This window comes from Pleurodeles waltl, chromosome 7 (assembly GCF_031143425.1).
Source record: "Pleurodeles waltl isolate 20211129_DDA chromosome 7, aPleWal1.hap1.20221129, whole genome shotgun sequence".
NCBI classification, from domain to species: domain Eukaryota; kingdom Metazoa; phylum Chordata; class Amphibia; order Caudata; family Salamandridae; genus Pleurodeles; species Pleurodeles waltl.
In genome coordinates, this window is record NC_090446.1 from 938,201,756 (window position 1) to 938,216,618 (window position 14,863).

The 14,863-nt window shown below is 46.2% G+C and overlaps 1 protein-coding gene across 2 annotated transcripts in view; it reads left to right on the forward strand.

The window, feature by feature from the left end:
- ITK (IL2 inducible T cell kinase) overlaps window positions 1-14,863 on the forward strand; it is a 296,941-nt gene that overhangs the window by 13,709 nt on the left and 268,369 nt on the right. For both annotated transcript variants that reach the window (XM_069199642.1, XM_069199643.1), the window contains exons 2-3: window positions 2,692-2,719; window positions 14,572-14,635. The gene's annotated coding sequence lies outside the window, so the exon portion shown is untranslated. The remainder of the gene's footprint in view (window positions 1-2,691; window positions 2,720-14,571; window positions 14,636-14,863) is intronic.

The window sequence follows — 14,863 nt, forward strand, 5'->3', positions numbered from 1 at the left end:
CACCTAGTCCATAAAGGGAACTCCCTCAAAGGTCCAGCCACCCATCACACCCATACATCCTCTTTCATTACACGCTCAATCAGCGCACTTTGAACAGGCCACAAGAGAACTGTTCTCTCCTATACCATCCCACAGACCTTGTGTGTTTGCAGTCTTTAGCTTAAACTGGAGTAGTGTGGGGTTGGGTCACTCATGATACTGTCCCTTCTTGTTAAAATAGTGGCATGGAAGGGAACAGCATAGCGTGGCATATCATACAGTTGAGTGGCGTACAATGGACTGACATAGGCCGGAGTGGCATACAGTGGAGTAAGGTAGGGCAGAATGGCATAGAGTGGAGTGGCATAGAGTGGAGTTGCATACAGTGGAATAGCGTACAGTCGACTGGTGTAGAGAGGAGTAGCATAGAGTGGAGTGTCATACAATAGGATAGCGTATTGTGGAGTGGTGTAAAATGAAGTGACATAGATTGAAGCGGAACAGAGTGGAGTGGTTTACACTGGAGTGGCATACAGTAGAATACTGTAGAGTGGAGAGGCTTATAGTGGACGGGTGTAGATTGGAGTGGCGTACAGTGGAGTGGCGTACAATGGAGTGAGATTGAGTGTAGTGGGCTGTCGTAGAGTGGAGTGGTGTGTTGTAGAGTGGAGTGACTTTTTATAGAGTGTAGTGGTGTGCCATACAGTGAAGTGGAGTGGCATGCCGTACAGTAGAGTTTTGTCGTATAGTGGAGTGGGGTAGTATGTTGTGCAAACAGGATGCTACAAAACTAACGGGCCACTATGTGGCTAAGAACCACTCCCAGGACGACATACAATGGACGGTATTAGAACAACTGCCACCCACAACCAAGAACATGCCACGGAAACTACTCTATTATGAGCAACGCTGGGTCTGGAGATTACACACAGACACCAGCGGGTTTAATGATGACATCCCATGGGCCACTCTCAACAAATGACCTCTTCCCCTCTACCACCCCCTTCCCTACTCCTTACCCCGCGCCACCTTTCCACCCAATCTTTCTTCCCCCTTCCGAATTCTGTCCCTCCTCCCCTGTCCCTCACCCATCTGCTCCTTGATTTATCCTCCTCCCTCCTCTCTCCTACCCTTGTTCTTCTCTTTCACCCATACCTGTTTCTTTTTAGTTTGCTTTTTTTCCCCCTCTTCCATTTTCTCTCCTTCCCTTCTCTCTCCTTTCTTACTAAACCTTCTTTCTTTCCTCTCCCACGTTTGCCTTCTCTCATTCTTCTCTTTTCTCGTTTTTTTGTTTCTCTCTTGCCTGCCTGTTCTCTCCCTCCGTATTTTTATCCCCTACAACCTCCCCTCTCTCCAATCATCTCCTTCTTTCTCTCCCTTTTCCTGCTTCCCTCCTGTTCTCCCTCTTCTTTTCATATCCCCTTACCCCCGACTCCACTACCCACCCCGCCCCCTGCCTTCTCCAGTGTTTTCCTTTCCTTCCCCTCTTTTCCACCCACTTTACCCCCTTTTCTTCTTCTTGTTTCCTCTTCTTTCTTCTATTTCTCCTTTTTTTCCCTTCCCCCTTCTTTCATTCCCCCCTTCATCTTTGCCTTTTTTTTCTCCCTCCCTTCCCCTTTTTTTCCCTTTCCCCTTTCTCTCTTTCCCCACCCCACCCACGCCCCACTACACAGGCCTAAGTCCGGACACTTGTCTCCGGCTCTCAAGACTTATGCTGGATCTGGGAACTACATTCCCCAGATTCCTTAGCGCGCGCGCATGCGCACCGCATCCAGATGCCGGAAACACAATTTTCCAGCTTTTTGGAGGCGGCGCCCGACGTCACTAGCACAGCGCCCTGCTTCTCGAGACCGGCTTGAGTAACTTCTTGCAGGTGCACTCAATCAACGGATGGATATTTAATCCGCCCCAACGCTGGACCCCACTCCTCAAGCGTTCCAGCGAGGGGTCGGGATAGGCGCACAGTGAGCGCCTCCTTTGATGCAGTAAGTGCCTCTGCACTTGCTGTACGACGGATCTCCAGCTACAATACAGATAAGCCTATAAGCCTGAATGATTGAGTATACACTTTAAACTCTGTATGTATGAGCTCTCGTGGTTCACCTGATTAATTGCGATTATTATTGGCAGCTAAGCACTACCTGCATTGCATTTACATTTACATGCATGTGCACATGTGGTTTACCTGTTTAATTACGATTATTAGTGGCAGCTAAATTCTACTTGCAGTATATTTATATTTGATGAACCTTGTCGAATACCAACAGCCTGTGTGTGTCTGATCCTACACAGTAGGCACCACTACAGCCCTCGTTTAGCAACAAGGGTCAGGCATCTTCTCCTTCCCCCACTATTATTATAGGACACCCACTGTGTCCCACAGTATATATACACATATACATAAATCTTATGACAGATGTTATCTTTGTCTCTTTCCTCCCCTCCTCCCCTTTCTCTCCCCCCCCCATTAGAGTGTGACAATAAGGGGACAATCCCCCTCCTGGAAACTGAGGCTAGTTCCCTCTTTCATTAGGGTAAGGACACTCGTTTCTTTTCAGAACCATGTCTTCACTGTGTGCTCCGCATGACTTTGGTTTGCCGTGGCACGTGTTTATATGTATATTTACATTTTAATCTTGTACAGAGTGTGTTGTGTTGGTCGTTTTGGTTTGTGTTTTTTTGTTGATTGATTTACCTTTTCTATCCCTTCAGGTCTCCGCGAGGTAGTTCCTTGGCTAAGGTAGGCCTGTTCTATCAACGCATGACAATATTTTGTTGTTTCTCCCCCCTCCCCCGTTCTTGAGGGAAGTCTTATCTATCTGCATTTTGAATGATGGTTAGGGATCCTAGGACCTGAAGAATGCCCGAGACCTTCCACAGCTCCCAGTAGAGGGCAGAAACATGTCGGCCAACTTTTAGTGAGGTGACCCAGTGAGTCCTTGTTCTCACCGTGGTGTCCCGTCCCGTTTTTAGTCGCACCAGCAGTTACCACCATTAAAGTGTAGACTGCACACAGGTGACTGCCTAGGTGCTTTTATATCCCCGTAGTTTAACTGGATCCCACTATCTCCAGACAAAATATATTTACGAACTCCCTCCCGTTCTTTTAACGGCGAGGTTAAGTCCGCCCAGGTGGTATTATCCTACCTGGGTGAGGCTAGGTGGTCAAATGATGAAGCATGACACTATATAGTGTGTGAGACCATCTAGTCCGTAAAAGGAATTCCCTCCCCCCCCCACTTGCCACTACACCCACACCTCGCATTCTCTGAACCCAACGAGGTCCAAGAGCCCACGGACAGTCTCCCGTATACTGAGCTCTACACCACCGGTGAACCCCATACTTTCTTGTGGTAACTAGTCTTTCGTTGAGGGATCTAGTATGGGATGTTTGCCACCAAATATATATTTCTGATCTCCCTCACCACTCTCTGTTAGTGTGATTGTAGTATGAGCAGCCCCAAACTGCGAGAGTTTCAAGTCTTGAATTCAGGTAGTCCCTGAGCTCAGACTTACGTACTGATGATTACTCCTATCAACAGGCAGGACCCAACATTGCCGGACTGCCTCCCTTTTCCCAGACATCAGCAACAAACCCCACTCTCCCCCTGTTTTTTTATTTATTTATTTATTTTCCCCCTCCTCCCCCCCTACTAGACTTAGCCTCAGACATAGATACATCTAGTTGATACATTTCCCCCTTTCTCCCCCCCCCCACTGCCAATGCTCACCAACATGGCAGAGTGGCTCACATTTGATGATGAAGAGGTGACTGCAATTCTCTCTGCCCCATCCCTTCTAGGCGACACAGCCCTCTCAAAAAGCCTGTCCCAACTAGGGGATTGGGATACGCTAGTATAATTTAAGCGATCACAGGTGAAGACAATCCTACACTGTGCCGTTCTGACTGAATACCTACGCAGTAACACGGCACCCAATGGTCTTATCATATCGAACGAGACACGTATCTTCCTGGAAGATCTAGAATTCAGGAAAGACTGGGCTCTGATTGCATGGAAGTGCACACGAGACTGGCTGGTCCTGATAATCAAAACAGTGACCCGTCTATCAGAAGCACTTCTGATACAAATAAAAACTAGTGAGAGTAACCTTAAAACAGACGTCAGCATCCTGTCGTTCAAGAAAAAATTGGAAGAAACCAATAAGAACATAAATGAATACAGGGAGTATCTGACCCAGCAGAAGATCTCCAAATTCCAGAAAGATCTAAAACGGTTCTCACAAGAGAAAGCATACCCATACATGAATCCCGAATATGTACCAAAAGACACCATGTCCGACAACTCCTCCAACAAAAATACTAGTTCGGACACAGACACAATTCGTCAACCCAGACTAGACAGCGCCGAGGGCGCCAAGGCCAATACAGGGGGAGATGGAATTACCCACCAATGATACCTTCATAACCCCCCCCCTTTGAGTCAACCATGGGGCTGGCCAGCCCAGTACGGACCACCCACAAACTTTCAACCGCACCCCCCCCCATTCTTTAATAACTCAGGACAATGGTCTTTTCCCGATCAGCCTCCCCCTTTTTTAGACAGAGGCCAAGGAAGGGGAAAAGGGAAAAAGGAAAGTGGTACACTGGAAACCAAGAGATGAACCATCGGACCCCCTGAGGGAGAGTGCCCCCGGAACAAGCAAAACGCAGTGAAGACTGCGACCATCAGGGAAAGGGATAACATTGTGAACTTGAGCAATAGAATCATTGATCCGATCGAATCAAAGGCACTCAATAAAGGCCTCAACTTCGTCCCAACCCCGAAAATAGACTTGTTCAAGACCAGGAAAGAAATTGCCGAACTCTTCCGAAAAGTCCGCTTGAAAACTTTCTTCCTTGAAAGAGAGTTTGTAGAAGCAGACTGGAACACTGGCCTACGCCCGAAATCTACCTTCTGTCCTACAACCGGACAGATGCCTCCCGAAGTATTAGCCTTCGAGAAATCAGTGTCCCGCAAGATCAATGGGCTGGCAGATTCAGGGCATGATACCTTTCACAACATAAGCTCAGAAGAGCTGACAGCACTAAAACGTCTCACCACAGACCCCTCAATTACCATCAAACCAGCCGATAAAGGCGGGGCCACGGTAAATCTACCAACAACTATGTACATAGACAAATGCAAGCGCCTGCTGAATAATGAACACCATTATAAACGCCTGTCTCGAGACCCGACCCCTGATATCCAGGAAGAAATTGCCTTTTTTGTCAATAAAGGATTCAAAAATAATTGGATCACTAGGCACGAGGCAGCATTCTTGACTCAACCCAACCCAAAAACTCCGTATTTTTACATACTTCCAAAGATACACAAAGGAAAGATTCCCCCTACCGGGAGACTGATCGTATCTGGGATAGGATCGGTCCTTGAACCCCTTACCCAGTTTTGTGATGTATTCCTCCAACCGCTAGTGAAGCAAATCCCCACCTATCTGAAGGATACTACAGACGCCTTGGTTCTCCTTGACTTGTTGCCATTTGACAAAAACACCGAACTCTTGATCACATTGGATGTGGAGGCCCTCTACACCAACATCCCCCAGGAAGCAACCCTGGAGGTTATATGTGAGCTGCTAGAAAGAAATGCTAGCGACTCACGGACACCACCGGAATTCATTCTGGACCTGGCTAATTTGGCCTTGACTAGGAACTATTTCGAATTCGAAAATCAGTTCTATCTTCAGACACAGGGGACTTCTATGGGAAGTACGTTTGCCCCTAGTCTGGCCTGTCTATACGTAGACAACTTCGAGAAACAGGTGGTACTCCACGAAGATAACCCATACATTGAGCATATCAGACTGTGGAAACGGTACATTGACGATATCTTGCTCATCTGGGCAGGATCTAGGGATGAAGCACATACTTTCATAACCTGGCTTAATATGGCTAATCCCTTCTTGAAGTTCACAATGACCACAGGGAATGACCAACTACCTTTCCTCAACCTCCTAATCCATGAAAGTAATGGTTTGTTGGCCACAGAGGTCTACCACAAACCCACGGACCGGAACAACCATCTTCAATTTAAGAGTTTCCTCCCAAGATCCCTGAGGGAGAATCTATCCGTGGGACTATTCCTGCGACTACGGCGCAATTGCTCAAATGTTGCAGACTATCGTAAACACGCTGACGTCTTAACCACCACACTACTAGAAAGAGAGTACCCTAACCATTTGATCAGGATAGCTTATAAAAGAGCACGCAACAACAACAGAGACCAGCTATTGCTACCCAGAACTAACAAATCAAAGATGGAGCAGATAGTTTGCGTGACCACAATTAATCCACTATCCAACAAAATCTAAAGGATCATCAGAGAAGGGTAAAAGATCCTGACATCAGGTGGTCTCCCCCTTGAACAACCGCTGCATGCATTTAAAAGAGCTACCAACATTCGGGACATGATAGTCCACACTAGACCCATGAATAAACTCCCGATTAGACAAACCACCCTCTGGCAGATGCCACCACCAACCGGCCACCACCCTTGCGGGAACTGCAGTGTGTGTAGATTCACATGGAAATCCACCACTGTAGATCTTGGTCTACGAACCCTGTGGCATCTAAACACTCTCACAAAATGTAACAGCAAAAACATGGTATACTTGATCACATGTCCATGCGAACTCAAGTAAATTGGTATGACAACAAGAAAGGTGAGCACTCGCATCTGTGAGCACAGGAGTATGATAAGATGCAAACGGGATGCTACAAAACTAAAGAGCCACTATGTGGCTAAGAACAACTCCCCAGATGACATACAATGGACGGTATTAAAACAACTGCCAACCACAACCAAGAACATTCCACAGAAACTACTCTATTATAAGCAACGCTGGGTCTGGAGATTACACACAGACACCAGCGGGTTGAATGATGACATCCCATGGGCCACTCTCAACAAATGACCTCTTCCCCTCTACCACCCCCTTCCCTACCCCTTACCCCATGCCGCCTTTCCACCCAACCTTTCTTCCCCCCCTTCCGAATTCTGTCCCTCCTCCCCTGTCTCACACCCATCTGCTCCTTGATTTATCCTCCCCCCTCCTCTCTCCTACCCTTGCTCTTCTCTTTCACCCATTCCCGTTTCTTTTTAGTTTGCTTTTTTCCCCCTCTTCCATTTTCTCTCCTTCCCTTCTCTCTCCTTGCTTACTAAACCTTCTTTCTTTCCTCTCCCACGTTTGCCTTCTCTCATTCTTCTCTTTTCTCTGTTTTCTTGTTTCTCTCTTGTCTGCCTGTTCTCTCCCTCCCCTTCCCTCATTATTTTTAACCCCTACAACCCCCTCTCTCTCCAATCATCTAATTCTCTCTCTCCCTTTTCCTGCTTCCCTCCTGTTCTCCCTCTTCTTGTCATATCCCCTTACCCCCGACTCCACTACCCACCCCGCCCCCTGCCTTCTCCAGTGTTTTCCTTTCCTTCCCCTCTTTTCCCCCCACTTTTCCCCCCCTTTTTTCTTCTTCTTGTTGCCCCTTCTTTCTTCTTCTTCTCCTTTTTTTTCCCTTCCCCCTTCTTTCATTCCCCCCTTCATCTTTGCCTTTTTTCCCCCTTCCCTTCCCCTTTTTTTCCCTTTCCCCTTTCTCTCTTTCCCCACCCCCAGCCACCCCCACCCCCCACTACATAGGCCCAAGTCCGGACACTTGTCTCCGGCTCTCAAGACTCGCGCTGGATCTGGGGACTACATTCCCCAGTTTCCTAACGCGCGCGCATGCGCGCCGCCTCCAGATGCCGGAAACACCATTTTCCGGCTTCTTGGAGGCGGCGCCCGACGTCACTAGCACAGCGCCCTGCTTCTCGAGACCGGCTCTTTAAGCCTCAAGTAATTTCTTGCAGGTGCGCTCAATCAACGGATGGATATTTAATCCGCCCCAACGCTGGACTCCACTCCTCAAGCAGTCCAGCAAGGGGTCCGGATAGGCACACAGCGAGCGCCTCCTTTGATGCAGTAAGTGCCTCTGCACTTGCTGTACGACGGATCTCCAGCTACGATACAGATAAGCCTTTAAGCCTGAATGATTGAGTATACACTTTAAACTCTGTATGTATGAGCTCGCGTGGTTTACCTGATTAATTGCGATTATTATTGGCAGCTAAGCACTACCTGCATTGCATTTACATTTACATGCATGTGCACATGTTTAATTACGATTATTAGTGGCAGCTAAATTCTACTTGCAGTACATTTATATTTGATGAACCGTGTCGAATACCAACAGCCTGTGTGTGTCTGATCCTACACAGTAGGCACCACTACAGCCCTCGTTTAGCAACAAGGGTCAGGCATCTTCTCCTTCCCCCACTATTATTATAGGACACCCACTGTGTCTCACAGTATATATACACATATACATAAATCTTATGACAGATGTCATCTTTGTCTCTTTCCTCGCCCCCCCATTCTCCCCCCCTCCCCCTCCTCTAGAGTGTGACAATAAGGGGACACTCCCCCCCCTGGAAACTGAGGCTAGTTGCCACTTTCATTAGGGTAAGGACACTCGTTTCTTTTCAGAACCATGTCTTCACTGTGTGCTCCGCATGACTTTGGTTTGCTGTGGCACGTGTTTATATGTATATTTACATTTTATTCTTGTATAGAGTGTGTTGTGCTGGTCGCTTTGGTTTGTGTTTTTTTGTTGATGGATTTACCTTCTCTATCCCTTCAGGCCTCCACGAGGTAGTTCCTTGCCTAAGGTAGGCCCATTCTATCAACGCATGACAATATTTTGTTGTTTCTCCCCCCTCCCCCGTTCTTGAGGGGAGTCTTATCTATCTGCATTTTGCATGATGGTTAGGGATCCTAGGCCCTGAAGAATGCCCTGAGACCTTCCACTGCTCCCAGTAGAGGGCAGAAACATGTCGGACAACTTTTAGTGAGGTGACCCAGTGGGTCCTTGTTCTCACCATGGTGTCCCGTCCCGTTTTTAGTCGCACCAGCAGTTACCACCATTAAAGTGTAGACTGCACACAGGTGACTGCCTAGGTGCTTTTATATACCCGTAGTTTAACTGGATCCCATTATCTCCAGACAAAATATATTTACGCACTCCCTCCCGTTCTTTCCCTCCCGTTCGAGTCCGACCAGGTGGTATTATCCTACCTGGGTGGGGCTAGGAGGTCAAATGATGAAGCATGACACTATATAGTGTGTGAGACCACCTAGTCCGTAAAAGGAAGTCCCCCCCCCCACTTGCCACTACACCCACACCACGCATTCTCTGAACCCAACGAGGTCCAAGAGCCCACGGACAGTCTCCCGTATACTGAGCTCTACACCACCGGTGAACCCCATGCTTTCTTGTGGTAACTAGTAGGATGTTGTGTCACAAGGTATAGGGTAAAGAGAAAGTGAAATTGGCTGAATGAATGCATATTACATTTTTCATCAATGTACAATATGGTTAGCAGAGTAATGCAAGGCAGTGTTTTGTGATGCCTTGTATGTCTCCAGATTCACCAAGCAACGCAGTGTGATGCATTGTGGTCTTGGGTTACTTGGTAAATCTGAGTTACGTATTGCGTTGCTCTTACGACACCAGGCATGATGCAAGTGTAACGCGATACAATCATAAATGTGTCACTTTGTGATCTATTGTGCCATGGTATACTGCAGTTACTTTGCTGTATACTGCAGTATGTGCCGGTAAGAAGGCAGTATATAATTGGCTAATGGCTGCCTTTACAAAATTAAAAGGCAGGCATATTTTTTAATTACCTTCAGCTGTGTTCCGGGTTAGGGCTTTAAAATATAGGTAAGTAGTAGTTTTTATTGGTGTTCCCTACCTATTACCACTTTATTCAAATGTTGTTAGGTAGGGAAACGTATTTATATCTTTCTATATATTTCTTTAAAAGTTTACGAAGTACAGCGCTGGTACCTAGGAAGTACCATGTTTTTTAACAAATTTACTTTTTTTAAATCAAATGTAAGTAGAGTAGTAATTTCTTAGCATTTCCATGCTGCACACTTCTTTTATTATGAATTAAATATATAACAAACAAAAATACACTGTAGTACACTATGTTTGGGCAAAGTAATGTATTATAGTGTTTTTTTTCTCCATTTTTGTAAGTACTGTGGTACCTCATAGGTAGTACTGCAGTAGTCTGAAATTTTTCAAAACTATATATGGAAACTACACATAAACTATATGAAATGTCCCCCCACCTATTACTACTTAATAGTTAGAGAAAAATGATCAATCCAAATACTTACATATATCTAAGCCTCTCAGCGAGAAAACACAGAAAGTGGACTGAAAACAACATGGCTGCCTTAAGTCACTAGCCAATCACATAATAACTTGCCATTGACATGTACTGCTATAGTGCAATGAAACTTTGCAAAAGTAACACGGTCCCTGATATCACTAAGTTTAGATGCTTTATAACATTAAAAACACTTACCCTACTTACCTGTAATACAAAAAGATTATCTGCATACCATAATCTACAATTGTGCGAAATTTCATGCAAATTTGACTGGCCGTTTGGCCGCCACAAGTGAGTACAAAGTCTCTGGAAAATCCATTTGTGCCAAAATGCGTTTTGGGACCTCCCTTTCATCTTTGTACCCCTTTGATCAATCACCAGGAATCTTTGCATCATCCACCAATGCAGCAAAGGGAATAAGTCTGCAAAGTTTTGTGAAGATTTAGTAAATGGGAACAGCGTTTATTAAAGGGGAAAAATCTAAGGAATTCCTATTTCTGATAGCCCTAGCCCTAACTATAACCAGAGTGGCTACTGCCACTCACACACACTCTGGTGTTGCAGGGTGCTCCTTACTAGGGCAGCTCACCACCTAAAATTGGGAACTTCCCAGAGTTCTTCTTTGATTTTTGCATAATTTATGCGTCACTCTAACCCTGAAAGGGCCTTCGTTTGACTTATACTGGGTGCTCCCTTGTGTCTGGACAAAGCTATACCCCTCTGAAGAGCTCTAATGAGAGCGGAACACGTGTCAGGGGTTGTTTTACTCATTCCAGGTTGGCTTGGATGGTATTTGACCAGTCCAAAGATGTAATACTGTGCCCGGAGTGGTAAATGGCTTTTGTCATTTTACAGCTCGGCGAGGATGACACTGTGTCAATCCTATGCTTAAAGATTTTGCTGTACAAATGGCAAAAGACTTTGGGGGTGATTCCAACTTTGACGGGCGGCGGAGGCCGCCCGCCAAAGTTCCCCCAACAGAATACCGCTACGCGGTCAGAAGACCGCCGCGGTTATTCTGTGTTTCCCGCTGGGCTGGCGGGCGACCGCCAGAAGGCCGCCCGCCAGCCCAGCGGGAAACCCCTTCCCACGAGGAAGCCGGCTCGGAATGGAGCCGGCGGAGTGGGAAGGGTGCGACGGGTGCAGTTGCACCCGTCGCGATTTTCAGTGTCTGCATGGCAGACACTGAAAATCTTTTTGGGGCCCTCTTACGGGGGCCCCTGCAGTGCCCATGCCATTGGCATGGGCACTGCAGGGGCCCCCAGGGGCCCCACGACACCCCTCACCGCCATCCTGTTCCTGGCGGTCAAAACCGCCAGGAACAGGATGGCGTTGAGGGGGTCGGAATCCCCATGGCGGCGCAGCAAGCTGCGCCGCCATGGAGGATTCCTCAGGGCAGCGGAAAACCGGCGGGAAACCGCTGGTTTTCCGTTTCTGACCGCGGCCATACCGCCGCGGTCAGAATGCCCTTGGGAGCACCGCCATACTGTTGGCGGTGCTCCCGCGGTCCCCGGCCCTGGCGGTCGGAATGACCGCCTTTGTCACTATCTAGCTCGGCGAGGATAGCACTGTGCTGATCCTATGATTAAAAACTTTGCTAGATAACCAGACATTTGAGGTGAGCAAATCTAGAGTGTCGCTGGTGTTGCAGGGTGCTCCTTACTAGAGCAGCTCACCACCTAAAATTGGGAACTACCCAGAGTTCTTCTTTGATCTTTGCATAATTTATGCGTCACTCTAACCCTGAAAGGGCCTTCGTTTGATTTATACTGGATGCTCCCTTGTGTCTGGACAAAGCTATACCCCTCTGAAGAGCTCTAATGAGAGCGAAACACGTGTCAGGGGTTGCTTTACTCATTCCAGGTTGGCTTGGATGGTATTTGACCAGTCCAAAGCTGTAATACTGTGCCTGGAGTGGTAAATGGCTTTTGTCATTTTACAGCTCGGCGAGGATGACACTGTGTCAATCCTATGCTTAAAGATTTTGCTGTACAAATGGCAAAAGACCTTGTCACTATCTAGCTCGGCAAGGATAGCACTGTGCTGATCCTATGCTTAGAAACTTTGCTAGATAAGCAGACATTTGAGGTGAGCAAATCTAGAGTGTCGCTGGTGTTGCAGGGTGATCCTTACTAGAGCAGCTCACCACCTAAAACTGGGAACTTCCCAGAGTTCTTCTTTGATTTTTGCATAATTTATGCATCACTCTAACCCTGAAAGGGCCTTCGTTTGATATATATATATATATATATATATATATATAGATATATATATAGATAGATAGATAGATAGATAGATAGATAGATAGATAGATAGATAGATAGATAGATAGATATATACAGCAACCACCAAATTGTATCGATACCCCAGAGCACAATACGGCAGTCCCGGCATGGGTCCGGTCGCCCATCCATTACGCATACACAGTATCTGACTTCTCAAGGATACGCCGGGACACAGCAGAGGTTGCTTAACGTATTTAATGCCGGGACTGATGTATTGTGCTCTGGGGTATTGGAACTATTTGGTGGTTGCTGTTTATGTGTATTCCTTTGGAGCTGGCTGCAAGCACAAGTAACAAGGCAGTACGGAAGGTCTGGACTAGATTTGGCCTTGTGAGGAGCAGTGAGCCTGCAAAGTGAGAGGCCTGTAGTGAGTTGGAGCGGGGCTACTTTGGCTGCTCATATACTGGGTATGTCGGATGTGGCACAGGATTGTTTCGACTTCCGTACTGGTGCCAGAATCTGCACGCCAGGCGCCGTGGAGAACTACAGCAGCATTTGCAGCACGCCAGTTGGAGGCCCCAAACGTGTCACTTTTGAGGTGCGGTAAGCGCAGTGCCAGTGCTTTGGTACGGTGGAGCTATTTAAGCAGTCACAGAGCTTCCGTCTCATCATGTTCGTGACATTTCTCTATGTTGGTGGAGGGCGGCAGCAGTAGGTTGCTGTGTTGAGATCAGATACGCTGTTCAGTGTATGTGTTTAATCATGGCTTCTCTTAGTTTTGAGGCCAAAAAAAAGGAGACGTCGAGAAGACTGTTCACATCTGTCACACCGGAATCATCTGGGAATGGGAGAAATGCGTCTGGTGGCTTGTCTGTACATGTCAAATTTGAAAAATTAGAGAAACTGTGCAAAAAGGAACTGTCAAAGTGGTGGGAAATAGAATCGTCAGGAAAGCACATTGAGGTTGGATGTGTGCCCAGGCATTAGCAAATTTTCACTATTTCTACATGTGATAACTGTATCCCAGAGATGGTGGAAGAGTGGGCAGAGAATTCCAATACGAGTTCCATCAACATGAAGCAGATCTTGATTAAATATGCTGTTAAGGACAGAGCAAGATTACTGGGAGAAATAGAAAAACTGAAAAGTGGTCTGATGAAGGAAGTGTCCAGAGAACGTTTTGATTAATATTTGGTTAAATTAGAAGTGAAATTTGAGCAGATGGTATCTTAAGTTACAGCGAAAAAAACAAAGTCAATTCATTAGGGATTTTATTGACTATGAAGCTGGGAGGATTTTGACTTTTCATAGGAAGTATGCCCATTTGTACACTGATGAAGTATATGGTGATATTCGCAATTCTGATAAGGGACTGTCAATAACATCTGATAGTGAATTAATTGAGAGTAATGCATCTGACGCATCAGGAGCCACATTGGCACGCAATGAGACGAGACCAGCACACCAGACTTTTTAAAGACAATTTCAGTTCTTGAACTGAAACAGGACAGAACAAGCACCAGAGAAGTGCAATCCATGGGGCAGATGAAGAGGCAGAGGAACAGGAAGAGGACAAGGAAGAGGCAGAAACAGAAAAGATGTAGTGGAAAGAAACAAGGCCTCCATGGGAATGGTAACAAGAAGCAGAGCACAAACAAGATGAATGTGGTAAATCTGTCTGATTATGTTTTGATTGCTGAAGAAACCAATCTGTTGTCCTTGGGCCTATCTGTCTGCCCTACCACTGATTTCAGCTATGTACAAAGTAGAGTAGACTTGTTTTATTTTACAAGAAAGTTGAAACTGAAGAAGTGGTTTGGGACCAGGATGTCAACAGGTTCCATTCCCAAGGATACACAACCTGTTATAAACCTTACAGGAGATTATATTGACCTATTACATGATTTGTCTGCTTTGATATATCCCTCTTCATGCCACAAGGAGTTTTGAACCGCCTTGGGTCAGGTGTGGATGTGGGCATGAGCTGCCTTAGCAATTTCAAACCGAAATCTATATTTTTACCTATGATTCAAAGTGAGGCTGTTAATGTGTTTGAAAAAGGTGTGATTGCTGAGCTGAAAAATCTAAGGTTTAATCGTATCAGTGGTGCAAAAAATAATCTAACCTTTTCTCAGTTTACAGCTTTGATGAGTCTGAAGTCTGACCCCACCATACTTATATGGCAATCTGCTAAGGAAGGTAATGTGGTCATACAGTCCAGAGAAGAGTATTTACAGGAGGGTAAACACCAGATTGGAGAGAGAAGGGTTTGATCAAATGGGAAGAGTATTCCTTCCTTAGATGTGACAAACCTAGGATTGCTATTTTATACCTGCTTTATAAGTTGCATAAAGAAGCTTCAAAACCCAACAGTGAGACCCATTGTTTCTGCTAAGGGTTCTCTATTGGAAAATACCTCAAGTTATA